The sequence below is a fragment of the Bubalus kerabau genome, chromosome 11 (assembly GCF_029407905.1).
Source record: "Bubalus kerabau isolate K-KA32 ecotype Philippines breed swamp buffalo chromosome 11, PCC_UOA_SB_1v2, whole genome shotgun sequence".
NCBI classification, from domain to species: domain Eukaryota; kingdom Metazoa; phylum Chordata; class Mammalia; order Artiodactyla; family Bovidae; genus Bubalus; species Bubalus kerabau.
In genome coordinates, this window is record NC_073634.1 from 91,520,573 (window position 1) to 91,534,719 (window position 14,147).

Here is a 14,147-nt window from a genome sequence, read left to right on the forward strand (position 1 = left end):
GGGCTGCGTGACTCAGTGGTCCTGCCCCGAGGAGGCCCAGTCAAGTCACCCTGAGGTGGGTGCTCTGAGTTGACTGTTTTCCAGAAGGCATGGTTTTAGGGTGTCACCCTAACCACTTCCTATCAGTACCAGCGACCTCGGGGACTCATCCAAGGTCACACAGCAAATGACTGCCCACCCGAGGCTCTTGCCTCAGCTCTGAGAACAAGCTTTCACTTCTCAGAACCTCAGAGAGCGTGGGGTTCAGCCGCTGTCCTCCCACCATAGGCCAGAGGGACAAGAAAGGGTGCTGGCCTGAGGCCTGGAGAGGACCCCAAACCCCCAGCCTTCATGGAGACATCCCTCTGCCCCCTCCACTCTCCTTCAGGGGTGGCCTGCCCCCTTCCCTTCTCCCCGACCCAGGAAGGAGCTGCTGTCCAGGGCGTGCAGGGGGCATTCAGGGGTGGTCCCTGGAGTACTGGAGAAGTACCGCAGAAACCCCTCTTACCAGTGTGGCTGAGCCGCACCGGCCCTGGGGAGTGGGGTGAGCCTGAGGAGGAAGCAGGGTGACCCTTGGCCTCTGACCTCGGTGACCTGTCATGAAGGACTCCGACAGGAAGTGACTCTCCACCAGAGTGGGAACCCCTGGATGCCCTTGGGAGCCCATCCCCATGTCATCCTTTGAAAAATTAAAACACAATCCTACAAAGAAAAATAGCACATGGATTAAAGTACAGATGCCAGAGCCCAGCTGGCTGGACTTGACCCCAGGCTGCACCAGTTCCCAGCCGGGTGATATTAACCACATCTCTTCTCTGTTCTCCAGCTCGGTTCCTTCACTTGCTGTTTGTTCAGTCCCTAAGCCATGTCCGACCCTTTGTGACCCCATGGGCTGCAGCACACTACGCTACCCTGTCCCGCGCGATTTCCTGGAGTGTGCTCAAATGCATGCCTATTGAATAGATGATGCTATCCAACCATCTCATCCTCTGTCGCCCCCTTCTCCTCCTGCCTTCAATCTTTCCCAACATCAGGGTCTTTTCCAATGAGTCAGCTCTTTGCATCCAGTGGCCAAAGTATTGGAGCTTTAGCATCAGTCCTTCCAGTGAGTATTCAGGGTTGATTTCCTTTAGGATTGACTGGCTTGATCTTGTAGTCCAAGGGACTCTCAAGAGTCTTCTCCAGCACCTACAAAATACAAATAATGATGGTCACTAGAACCTACCTTGGAAGGCTGTGGTGAGGATTAAGTGACTGTGGATACTTGAATATATTATTGACATGTGTACAGCCCCTGGCACGTAGCAGGAAATCAGTAAATATAAGCTACCTAGTGGCATCCCACTCCAGTACTCTTGCCTGGAAAATCCCATGGATGGAGGAGCCTGGAAGGCTGAAGTCCATGGGGTTGCTGAGGGTTGGACACGACTGAGCGACTTCACTTTCACTTTTCACTTTCATGCATGGAGAAGGAAATGGCAACCCATTCCAGTGTTCTTGCCTGGAGAATCCCAGGGACAGGGGAGCTTGGTGGGCTTCCGTCTATGGGATCGCACAGAGTCGGACACGACTGAAGCAACTTAGTAGTAGTAATATTATTTATATTAAAGTTGGTGGTCTCTGAATATTGAGGTGTCTTTAAGTATTTGGGGAATTTGGCTTGTCGGGAAGGGAACATCCATGCTGGTCACCCTGCTCCTGGCCAGTCTTTTCGGTGTTGGCACTGTGCAGGCTTCGAGGCAGTCACGTGTGTCCTTCTACACGCAGGCGCCCGACCTCCATTTCTAAGCCTCTTTCCCCATCGCACCCTTGAGAATATTGCCTCTGTGACCAGCCAGGGGCATGGACTGCCTGGGGGCAGATGCTGAGTAGCAGAAGGACGCAGATGGGCCTCTGTTCATGGGATTAGAATTCCAGATCCACCGCTTCCAAGCTCTGTGATACTGGCCAGGTTCCTTCACTTGCCTGAGCCTTGATTTCCCATCTGGAGCAATGAAATGGATGTAGTTACTGATAGTGACTGTGAGAAGGAAGGAGCCCAGTTGTCAGTGTTGAAGGAGATCGTGGAAACGTACCAGGTCCAGAGTGGGGACCCAGCCTCTCCCAGCCCAGTGCCGAGCACGTGTTACGTGGTTCAGGGCTTCACGTCACTTCGTCCTCAGGTCACCCTAGGAGGAGCCGCAGGTCCCAGTGGACCGATGATTCGAGGCTGAGGGCCGGGCGTCAGCCGCGCGCCTTGCCCGGTCTTCACTCCGGGGCTGCTGGGAAGCTCTCCCACCTCCTGTTTTGCGTGTTCCCTTTCTTTCTGCCGCATTTGAGGATCGTGGTGCACGAACGGCCAGCCACAGACCTGAATGGGCCCTTTCTCCCCTGAGGACACCTGGGCGGAGGCTGGGGCGTCCGGAGGCGGAGAGCCCCAGGTGTGGATGGTTTCTGTTTGCCTCTTGGGTCTCAAGTGTTTCCTCTGATAACATTCACGGAGCGCACCCATGCTGGAGGTGGCTGCTCACCCTGAGGCTGGAAGTGCCTGGCTGGGGAGAAGGGGGGAGGGGAGAGGGGAGGACAGAGAGAAGAAGGAGGAGGGTGGAGAGGAGGAGGAGGGATGGGGGGAAGAGGGGGAAGATGGGGGGAGGAGGGGGGAGGAGCAGAATGGGGAGGAGCAGGAGGGAGAAAAGGAGCTAGAGAGGAGCAGGGGAAGAGACTGCCCAGTGCTTGAGTGGGCCTGAGCATACTGTTCCTGAAGGCCTTTAGAAAGTCTGGCTTCCTCCTGGCTGAGGAGTCCCTGAGCCATCTGCTCTGTAAAGGGCGATCATGCTCCATGACGCAGGGGGTGCGATACCATCAGAACGAGAATATATTTAGAAGACAGGAAGTGAGCCCTCCAGCCTGCCCTTGCCTTTACAGCGGGCGTTCTCACCTTGTGAGCCCCTCGCACTCAGCTGATGGACAGGCTGCTGCAGGGTGACACAGAGGAAATGGCTCTGGCTGTCGCGCCGATGCGTTCTTTTCTTCTCTCTCTGTCTCTCCTCGCAGGCTTTGCTGGGGTTGTCCCAGAGCGATGGGGAGCCGTGACATTTTGCTAGGAACTGAGTCATTTTGCTGGATTTTTTGAGCCGTGTCCCTGATTAGTAAACCTGTCTCAAAAATGGGAAAATGCACAGGGCTTTTTTAAGTGTTCTCAGCATCGATGTTCCTAATTCCTAGAACAGACATCAGTGTCTTTCTCTTTTCAAGTGTAGATAAACACTGAGCAGCTGTGTGACCTTTGGCAAATGAGACTTGCTGGGTGTCAGTTTGCTCATCTGTGAAATGGGGCTAACACTGCCTATCTCATGGGGGAAGGATGGGCCCACAGACCATGTGTACTTTCTCCCCTCCTCCTCACTGCAGTGTGCAGTGCCTGTGGGCATTCAACATGCTCACAGTTCCTCTTATTATTTTTATAAGGCTGACAGGTCCAAGGCCAGCATGGGGACCGGGTGAACTCGCCCGTTTGCTACACACAGGTGTGTCTACCAGGTTAGAATCTACCTTTGGTTGGCTACTGGGGGAAACAAAGCGAAACCTGTATTTAAATCTGTCTGTCTTCTTAAATCAGCTGGACTTCCTTGGTGGCTCAGTGGTGAAAGAATCGCCTGCCAATGCAGGAGACATGGTTTCGATCCCTGGTCTGGAAGGATCCCACAGGCCTCGGAGCTAAAGCCTGTGCCCTGCAACTTCTGAGCCCACGTGTCCTGGAGCCTGTATTCCGCAAAAGAAGCCAGGGCAATGGGAAAGCGGCTCGCTGCAGAGAGAGACAAGCCTGCATTGCAAGAAGACCCAGCACAGCCAATAAACAAACAAACAAACAACAATAAATAAGGAAAATAAAAAAGTCATCAGCCATCAGCAAACTTGGCAACGTCTATCCAGTAATAAGCATTTGCCAGGGTCCTCTGTGCTACCCCGTGAGAGCATCCAGAGGCAAAGGAAGGAGTGTGACGCTGCCGTGGTAGGGCGCTCTGTCCAGGGCCGACACCAGTGATTGCAGACAGACACAGATGATGGCCAGGGCTCACCTCGCTCGGCTCGGGGACTGCGAGGACGGCTTTTGTCCGTCACTGTCCCAGGACACCTGGGATGCAGTGATATTAGAAAGCCTGGGACAGCTGATGAGGGAGTTTGTACAGGTACGCTCTGTGTAGACACGGCCCCTTAGAGTCAGCTGTGCACAGTAGGTTACATTCCAAGAGAAATACTCCAGTGTGTCTAATATGAACTCCAGCTCCTCTCAGCTTGGTGTCCTGTGTGTGCTGGGCACGTTGCTCGGGGCTTTCATCCTCACACTCACTTTGTGGGGTCCCCGCTCTGTTCGTCTCAGTTTACACTTGGGCCAGATCCTCAGCCCGGGTCCTACAGCTGAGAGGGTGGAGCTGGGACCTGAAGAGAGATTTTGGTGTTCTTTCAGTTTACCAAGATCCACTGGGGCAGTGTGTGGAGAGATAGAGCAGGATTTTTTATTTTTTTTCCAGTTCATTTTATTTATTTATTTTACTTTACAATATTGTATTGGTTTTGCCATACATTGACATGAATCTGCCACGGGGGTACATGTGTTCCCCATCCTGAACCTCCATCCCACCTCCCTCCCCATCCCATCCCTCTGGATCATCCCAGTGCACCAGCCCCAAGTACCCTGTCTCATGCATCAAACCTGGACTGGCGATTCATTTCACATATGGTAATATACATGTTTCAATGCCATTCTCCCAAATCATCCTGCCCTTGCCCTCTCCCACAGAGTCCAAGAGTCTGTTCTATATATCTGTATCTCTTTTGCTGTCTCGCATACAGGGTCGCTTAGAGTCGGACACGACTGAGGGACTTCACTTTCACTTTTCACTTTCATGCATTGGAGAAGGAAATGGCAACCCACTCCAGTGTTCTTGCCTGGAGAATCCCAGGGACGGGGGAGCCTGGTGGGCTGCTGTCTGTGGGGTTGCACAGAGTCGAACACGACTAAAGCGCCTTAGCAGCAGCAGCATACAGGATTATCGTTACCATCATTCTAAATTCCATATATATGCATTATTATACTGTATTGGTGTTTTTCTTTCTGGCTTACTTCACTCTGTATAATAGGCTCCAGTTGCATCCACCTGATTAGAACTGATTCAAATGTATTCTTTTTAATGGCTGAGTAATACTCCATTGTGCATATGTACCACAGCTTTCTTATCCATTCGTCTGCTGATGGACATCTAGGTTGCTTCTATGTCCTGGCTATTATAAACAGTGCTGCGATGAACATTGGGGTACACGTGTCTCTTTCAATTCTGGTTTCCTTGGTGTGTATGCCCAGCAGTGGGATTGCTGGGTCATATGGCAGTTCTATTTCCAGAGCAGGATTAACATTACTGTGGCATGTTCTGTATGCTCAAAGAAAACACTTGAAAGAAACTTTAGCAGATTTATTCCTTCTCTGCAGTATAAATCAGTGTGTGACATGACATGAATTTATGTTATGTGTGACATACAATACATGATTAAGTAAGTATATAGGCTTACCCAATGGCTCCATGGGTAAAGAAGCTGCCTGCAATGCAAGTTTGATCCCTGGGTAGGGAAGATCCCTTGGAGTAGGAAATGGCAACCCTCTCCAGTGTTCTTGCTTGGGAAATCCCATGGAGAGAGGAGCCTGGTGGGCTACAGTCCACAGAATTGCAGTCAGACACGACTGAATGACTAAGCACAGAACACAAGTAAGTATATATATATATGTATATGTGTATATATATATATATATATATATATAAATATTGGGACTTCCCCGGTGGCTCCAGTGGTAAAGAACCTGCTGCCAATGCAGGTAGATGTAGTGGGATTCGATCCCTGGATCAGGGAGATCCCCTGCAGGAGGGCACAGCAACCCACTCCAGTATTCTTCCCTGGAGAATCCCATGGACAGAAGAGCCTGGTGGGCTACAGTCCTTGGTGTTGCACAGAGTCAGACACTACTGAAGCAACTTAGCACTCACGCATGCATATTAATACTGGAGTGGGTAGCCAATCCATTCTACAGGGGATCTTCCCGACTCAGGGATTGAAGCTGGGTCTCCTGCATTGCAGGCAAATTCTTTACCGTCTGAGCCACTAGAGAAGCCCTATATGTGTCATATAATACATGCTTAAGTATATACTGTATAATTGGTATATTGGTAAGTTTCCAGTCATACAGCTTTCTTAACCAGAGGGTCAGAGCTGAACTCAAATTAGTCAGCGGAGCTGCTACTGCTGCTAAGTCACTTTAGTCGTGTCTGACTCTGTGCGACCACATAGATGGCAGCCCACCAGGCTCCGCCATGAAGCTGACTAATTATCATTCCTCTTAAGTTCAGGGAGGAGCCACGTGGAAGCTGTTGTTGGAAGGAATCCTAGGTGAGCCTCGTGTTTAGACTACACTAGTTTGGACTACAGTCAGCCTCCATTTTCTTCATTCTGTATCTGTGTTTTCAACCAATCTTCGATCAAAAATATTTGAAAAAATAAATTCTAGAAAGTTTCAAACAAGCATAACCTGAATTTGCCATGAGGGCAACTGTTGACACAGTATTTGCATTGTATCCGGACAACAGGTCATCTAGAGGTGACCTCATGTCTAAGAGAGGAGTCATAGGTTATATGTGAGTATTACACTATTTTGTATAGGGACTTGAGCACCCAAGAATTTTGGACCAATCCCCTGGAGATACCGAGAGAATGACTGTGTTTTTGAATGACTGGGGAAGAAGTCTTAGATGTGCTGATCTGAAGGCAGCTCAAGCACAGCATTGGAGCTGGGAGGCCGGTGGGCTGACCTGAGCCGCTCAGGGGTCACAGGTCATGCTTCTCTTTTAAGAAACACAAAGTCCAGGACAGAAAGCTGTCTGCTAGGCTGTGATGAGCGACACGGAACAGGGATGAGTCTCCACCAGGTGAGAGCAGTGTGCAGGCTTCTGAGCGGGATGATTGTGGGCGGCAGCAAGGTGAGGGGTCAGGGGCTCTGTCACCCACTTCTCCTCCCACCCTCAATCTTTCCCTGGAAGTTCCCACATGCCCTGAGGGCTGTTGGTTTCCGTCATGGAGTACCCCCAGCGCTGCCTGGGTCTCAGGGTGGGGCAGAGCATCGGTGCAGAAGGCTGCCCTCTCTGGCTAGGCTCTGGGTTTGCTTTCCTTCCATGCTCTGAAGCTGAGTGAGGGTTCTGCAACCAGGGTCATTTAGAGAGCCCTGGGGGCTGATGAAGACCCCCGAGCCTTGTCTGGAACCTAGTTGGCCATGCCCCATTTTTTGACAGGTAACACAGGGGGAAATCAACCCTGAATATTCGTTGGAAGGACTGATGCGGAAGCTAAAGCAGCAATATCTGGGCCTCCTGATGCAAAGAGCTGACTCATTGGAAAAGACCGTGATGCTGGGAAAGATTGAGGGCAGGAGGAGAAGAGGGTGACAGAGGATGAGATGGTTGGACGGCATCATTGACTTAATGGGCGTGAGTTTGAGCAAGCCCTGGGAGATGGTGAAGGACAGGGAAGCCTGGCGTGCTGCCGTCCATGGGGTCGCGAAGAGCTGGATACAACTTAGCGACTGAACAACTGCAACAACAGAGGTGCAGGGAGTGAGGTCTGAATTCTCGTTCTAGCTGTGTGGCCTCAGACAAGTCATCTCACCTCTTGGAGCCTCGATTTTACCATCTTTCCAATGGGGATAATAATATTTATTGCTATCATGCAAGGAGGAATAAATGACATGAGAGAGTTATGTAAGGCGCCCAGCACTGTGCCTGGCACAGAGAAAGTATCTGATAAACAGAAACTGCTATTAATGAAATGCAGCAGTTTGGGATGAGAGATTTGGCTTCTTTAACAAACCTGTCTTGGAGAGATTTTTACATCCTACTGTTCTGTGCTAAAAAGACAACTAAATTCCTGTTTACATATAAACCTAAACCCTCTTATTCTAACTGTGCCACCACCTTAAAAGACATATATTTATGCTTTCGCTTTTAGCTGTTCATATGTTTAAAAGTGGCACACACTTCCAGTGTGATTATGCTAATGTACACAGGAATTTAACAACTGCGCTCTCTGCTCTAACCATCTATTTGAACTACATTGTGCAAATAAGATGTTATCTTAAATAAGCTCCTAATATAACTCAGTAATCACTATAATGCTTTTTTGGTGAAATTGTGGTGTTATTACTGAATTTAGTCATGAGTCTCAGATACCGAACCTTTGAACAAACACCAGCAGCGCCCAGTTGCTGAGTTCCCAGCCAGGAGGAGATGGACGTAGTTGTCCTGGTAGGCTGGAAAGGGGGGCGGCGGCTGGCACGTGCGAGATCCTGGGTCCGACACCCACAGGAGAGGGTGAGCCAGGGTGCAGGATTGCACCTGTCAGAAGGAGGGTCACCCTTATCAGAAGCCTCATCACAAAGTGGAGAAGGAATAAGCACCGCAGGCCCACACATTCCAGCCACAGGAAGGCTGGGTCTGACTCACGAAGTGGAATGTGGGCCGGGAAGGACTTCAGCCAGCTCCGCGGGTCCTCTCTGCCCGGCAGACGCCATCTGCACCACCTCCCGGGAACTTTGCTTGCAGGTGCCTTTCTTTGACTATCTTAAGGGGCGACTCAGTTTATCTCCATGTTGCATTAAAGACACAGGAAAGCAACATGGGTGCGTGCATGTGTGTGCTCAGCTGTGTCCAGCTCTTTGCGACTCCATGGACTATAGCCCGCTAGGCTCCTTTGTCCATGGGATTCTCCAGGCAAGACTCCTGGAGTGGGTTGACATTTCCTCCTCCAGGGGATTTTCCTGACCTAGCACTCGAACCTGGGCCTCCTGCAGCTATTGCATTGGAGGGGGATTTCATTACTATCAAGCCACCCGGGAAGCCCTGGAAAACAGAACATAAGGTGCAAATGGAGGATTTAAAAAATATACTAATACCTGTCTCTTGCTTCCTCCCTCCCTCCTTTCTTCCTGTGTCCCTTCCTTCCCAGTTTGCTCTGAGATCTGGGGAAAGCCTCAGCTTCCTCATGGGTAAAGTAATAATGTGGATGATATTATGGACAGCGTTGTCTCCCCCAGATTCACAGACTGAAATCCTAACTCCCAGGACCTCAGACCTGACTGTATTTGGAGACAGAATTTTTAAAGAAATGATTGAGGTAACGTGAGGTCACACGGTGGGCTTAACCCACCATAAGTGGGGGGGAGATTAGGGCATAGAAACACACAGAAGCGTGATCACACGAGGACACGGGGAGACGCAGAGCGTCTATAGGCCAAGGTGAGAGGCCTCAAGGGAAACCAACCCTGCCGACGCTTTGATCTCAGACTTCCAGTCTCAGAATAAATTCTTGTTGCTTAAACCGCCTGGTCTGTGGTGCTTTGTTATGGCAGCCCCGGCACATCAATACAGATGTAAATCTCCAGGTAGAGAAATGTCACTTCTTGCTGCTGGTTACCCAGGGTTGGGGCAGCTAGGAGTTAGGCAGATGAAGCTGGGTCTCTAGAGGGGTCTGGAGCCTGTGGTCTGGGACCTAGCACTTGTCTGGCTCGCTGTCTTCACAACCTCGATGTTCTCTGGTCTGCCTTTGGGGAGGAGTACGTGCTGCTGGCTTCCTCTGCCCCAGGCACTGTACGTTCTTGGCAGAGTTTGTCCACTGAGCAGGTAAATGTGACGGGAAGGAGAGCCTGGTGACTTATTAAGTGGCGTTGAAAGAGCGAAGAGAAAAACTGGAGACGGACTCACCACAGTGAAGGGAGGGGAATGAGGTTACTGCTGTGGGGTTAGAAGGGCACTGAGCCGTGAGCTGGTCCAGACCATGCATCTCACAGCTGGAAACTGGGGCCCCAGAGGAAAGGAGACTTATCCAAGACAGGGCTACCTGTAGGCTACCCATCTGAACATCGCTGGCGATGCTTTCCTGGGGTTGTCCTCATTCGGAGAATAGGAAAGGAAAAGAAGAGGTTCATTTCGTATTCACAAATGCCTAATGCAGAGAACAAAACACATTTAAACCCTAAAAGTCTCCCAGTGAAATGGCTTAAGTTCACTCTTTGCTGTGTGGAGGAGTCATTGCTGCTGTTGTTCAGTCATTCAGTTGCTCAGTCACGTCCAGCTGTTTGCAACCCCATGGACTGCAGCATGCCAGGCTTCCCCGTCCTTCATTATCTTATGGAGTTTGCTCAAACTCAAGTCCATTGATTCAGTGGTATCATCCAACCATCTCATCCTCTGTTGCCCTCTTTTCCTCCTGCCATTGGTCTTTGCCAGCATCAGGGTGTTTTCCAGTGAATTGGTTCTTCACATCAGATGGCCAAAGTATTGGTGCTTCAAAATCAGTGATTCCAAAGAATATTCAGGGTTGATTTCCTTTAGGCTTGACTGGTTTGTTCTCCTCAATGTCCAAGGGTCTCAAGAGTCTTCTCCAGGACCACAGTTCTAAAGCATCAATTCTCGGTGCTCAACCTTCTTTATGGTCCAACTCTCAAATCCACACATGACTACTGGAAAAGCCACAGCTTTATACAGACCTGTGTGAGCAAAGTGATGTCTCTGCTTTTTAATATGCTGTCTATGTTTGTCAGAGCTTTTCTTCAAAGAAGCAAGCATCTTTTAATTTTGTGGCTGCAGTCACTGTCTGCAGTGATTAGAAACAGTTAAATATTATTCCATCCACTGTGTGTGAATGACTGTGAAGGTCAGGAAAACAGGCAACGAGCTTATCTCGGCTCATCTGAGAATGACCCTCATCGCCGGCATTGTTTATGTTCTCTGGGACCTGCGGCTCCAATCACACCAGTACTTTCTCCTGGTGAAGTGGAGTGAGGGTCACAGGAGGCAGACAGGGTAGGATAAGCACTGTTGCCTGCCATGGAAAATGCTGGAATGCCTGCTTTTGTTGAGTCCCTCCTGGACCAGGGCGCCTCAACCTGGGTCTTGCTCCTGCAGCCCTGTCCTTGGTCCTGCTCTGGAGAGGAACACAGCCACTCACAGGCCACATCTACACCACCTAATGGGCCAATGTTAAACGTTAAACACCCCTTAAACACCCTGGCATTACCCTTAAGAGGTAGTCTGATAAATGGGCTTAGTGACCTTTGTCAGATGGAAGAAAAAACAGAGAGATGGGATGAGGGCAGTTGCTGGGGTTCAACTAAGTCCCGCAAACCATCACCTTTGCTAATGGGGAGCCCACGGCATGTGGCACATCTGTGGGTCTGCACCACTTGCAGGGCTGCTCAACTTGTGGGAGAGGAAGTGGAGGGACAGAGGACCTGGGGGACCCTCACACCCAGGTCACCCTGCTAGGGGATAGGCTGAGCTGGGACTCACACTCAGCTCAGCCCTGTTGCCAGGCTGTGTGCCCTCTTCATTCAACTGCATTGCCCCCATGGGGGTATTTCCTGAAAGCCTGTGACCTGCTAGGAGAGGAACCAGAGCTGATCCCTGAACTGGGCCCACAGCCTGGCACCAGGAGGCTCTCCCAGAAACCCTGGGTGGGGGTAGGTGGTGACGTGGGGGGCACATGCCTTTTAAATCAGAAGTTTACGTCCGAAAAAAGAAATAATCATTGCTCCATATTTAAAAACACAAACAGTAGGAGAGCCAAGATAGGGTAGGGGATTAACAAGTACACACTATTATGTACAAAATAAGTAACAAGGATATATTGTACAGTACAGAGAATGTAGGCAATATTTTATAATAACTTTAAGTGGAGTATAATCTATAAAAATATTTAATCACTGTGCTTTACATCTGAAAGTAACATAATATGATAAATCAGCTATATTTCAGTGAAAACATACAAATATGGTAAAAATAAAAATATAAATATACTAGTAATCAAGAAAGTCATAATTTTCTGATAGAAAATCAGAAAGTCAAATTTTAAGACAAAATGCATATATACAGATGGTCATTGCTTAATGATTAAAATTTTCAATCAATAAGGATCATGTGTACCAAAAAAAATAGCTTCAACAGATATAAAAATTAATAGAATGGAAATAAATGTATACATTTACAATCAAAAAAAATAAAACACAAACAAAGTAAAAAGAAGAGAAGAAAACGAACTTCTTGTGTTTTCACAACCAGAAGTTCATTGCTATTTGTCTTTGGTATATTTTGTTTTGGTCTATTTTTTTTCTTTACACAATAATTTTCTTACCTTGTTGTAATGATCCCTTGATGGTAAGCTTAGGTAGACAGAACCTAAGTTTTTCTCATTTTCCATTTTATCCTTTCACAGTCATGCAATTGGTGCTCGATAATTTTTTTTTTTGACAGGAAAGTAGGATTTGTTGGTGGACATGAGTAAAGAGGGGCTTCTCAGATGACACTCATGGTAAAGAAACTCCCTACAATGCAGGAGCTTCGGGTTTGAGCCCTGGGTCAGGAAGATCCCTTGAAGGAAGGCATGGCAACCCACTCCAGTATTCTTGCCTGGAGAATCCTATGGACAGAAGAGCCTGGCGGGCTACAGTCCATGGGGTCACACAGAGTCAGACACGACTGAAGCAGCTTAGCATGCAGGCAGGTGTAAGGAAGGGACAGCTGCCATTTGTCCAGGGGGCCATGATTAGGGATGCATTTAACCCCACAACCATCTGAAAGGAGCCACCTTTTCTGCCACCATGTTTTAAAATTCATCCACATTAAACTTCATAAATCCCTATAACAAAAATCTTCTGGTGGCCAGGGAGCTTGAACATGGCTGCACGGAGGGTCTCAATCACCTGCCCCTTGTTCTGCAGCTTGGTGCGGGTGGACATTATGATTTGGCCCATGTGGACCCTGGCCACTGCGCCCTGGCACTTTCCAGAGGCACTGCGTACACCTGTCTGGAGCCTGTCAGATCCGATCAGCTCCAGTGCGGACAATGTCTTAGGGATGCAGGTGATGTGGATGGGGTGGAGCTGCGCGCAGATATGAGAGCCATCTTTGCCACAGCTTTTCACCAGGTATGTGTCGGCACAAATGTAAGCAGTCTCCAGGGCTTCAGTGGGAACTTACCTACTTTCGTCTCCTTCCGTCCCGGGTCAAAGATGTGGATCGCAGCATCAGGGACACCTCAGCAGAAGCGAGACTTTGCGTACAGCTAGTTCTTATGATGCTGATACTGGTAACGCCAGGCTGGGAGGCAGCCCATGGTGACACCAGGAACAATGAGTCATAAATCTGCTGGGAGGCACTGAGACTTGCTGGTGTCCATTGGGAGCTCAATACACAGGAATTCCTCCCAGCAATGGGAAACGTCTAAGAATGGAAGGACCTGCCCCCACGGGCGGGAATACTCCATCCGTGAGGCAATTCAAGGAAAAGTTAGATGACCTCCTGATGGGAGAGTGGAAAGAGGATGCTGTGACAGGGGGATTTCCAAATCTGATGGAGCCTGGGTCTGGCAGACCAGCCAGGCCTTTCACAGGGAGCGGGAAGATTTCCAAATGGAGCAGAAGCAGCTCTCTCATCAGTCTGCCTCCTGCCCGATAAGGGTGTTCACTGTGTTGAGGACTCGGCTAGAAATCCATCCAAACTAAACTGAGGGTTTGTGGGCACAGTGGTTGGAGCAGGGCTGTTTCCTGCAGAGGGTTGTCTTTCCATCACAGCTGAGACCAAAGCCTGAGAACCAGGTTCTGTGTGATGCCAGCAACCCTGCCTCCCAGCTGGAAGGGAAGATCTATTTACATAGAAAGTCAGTAACAATAGGGACCAATTTGTGGTTGAGCCACAGTAAGAAGTCTGAAATGGGCTGGGTGACCCTGCATTAGGGTTGCTGGGTAGGACCTGGACACTTAGAGATGTGGGCCAGAAATCAAGGCAGGGCGTCTGATGGGTGAAAAGGGCCCTGAGTGACTCTCAGCTGCAGAGAGGAGGGCGGCTTGAGAAGACAGCGATGTCAGATCCACATTGTGAGGGCCTTCTTGCCCAGCCCGCCTTCCCTGGACAGTGCTTCTTGGACATCTGGCTGCTCTCTCATCCTTGCCTAATTCTGATGGTGTCTAGCAGGGGAGGGACTCAGTACAAGTGCAGAAAAAAGTGTTAGTCCCTCAGTTGTGTCTGACACTTTGCGACCTCATGGACTATAGCCCGGCAGGCTCCTCTGTCCATGGAATTCTCCAGGCAAGGATACTG

At 49.5% G+C, this 14,147-nt stretch overlaps 1 long non-coding RNA gene and 1 pseudogene across 1 annotated transcript; one reads left to right on the forward strand and one right to left on the reverse strand.

The window, feature by feature from the left end:
- Positions 1 to 2,448: 2,448 nt before the first annotated feature.
- On the forward strand, positions 2,449 to 5,277 carry LOC129623486 (uncharacterized). Its single transcript, XR_008700560.1, has 3 exons — positions 2,449 to 2,477; positions 3,427 to 3,498; positions 3,578 to 5,277. It is a non-coding gene; the product is annotated as an uncharacterized LOC129623486 (long non-coding RNA).
- A 2,940-nt stretch (positions 5,278 to 8,217) lies between these two features.
- Positions 8,218 to 13,164, reverse strand: LOC129623851 (60S ribosomal protein L10-like; annotated as a pseudogene).
- Positions 13,165 to 14,147: the final 983 nt, after the last annotated feature.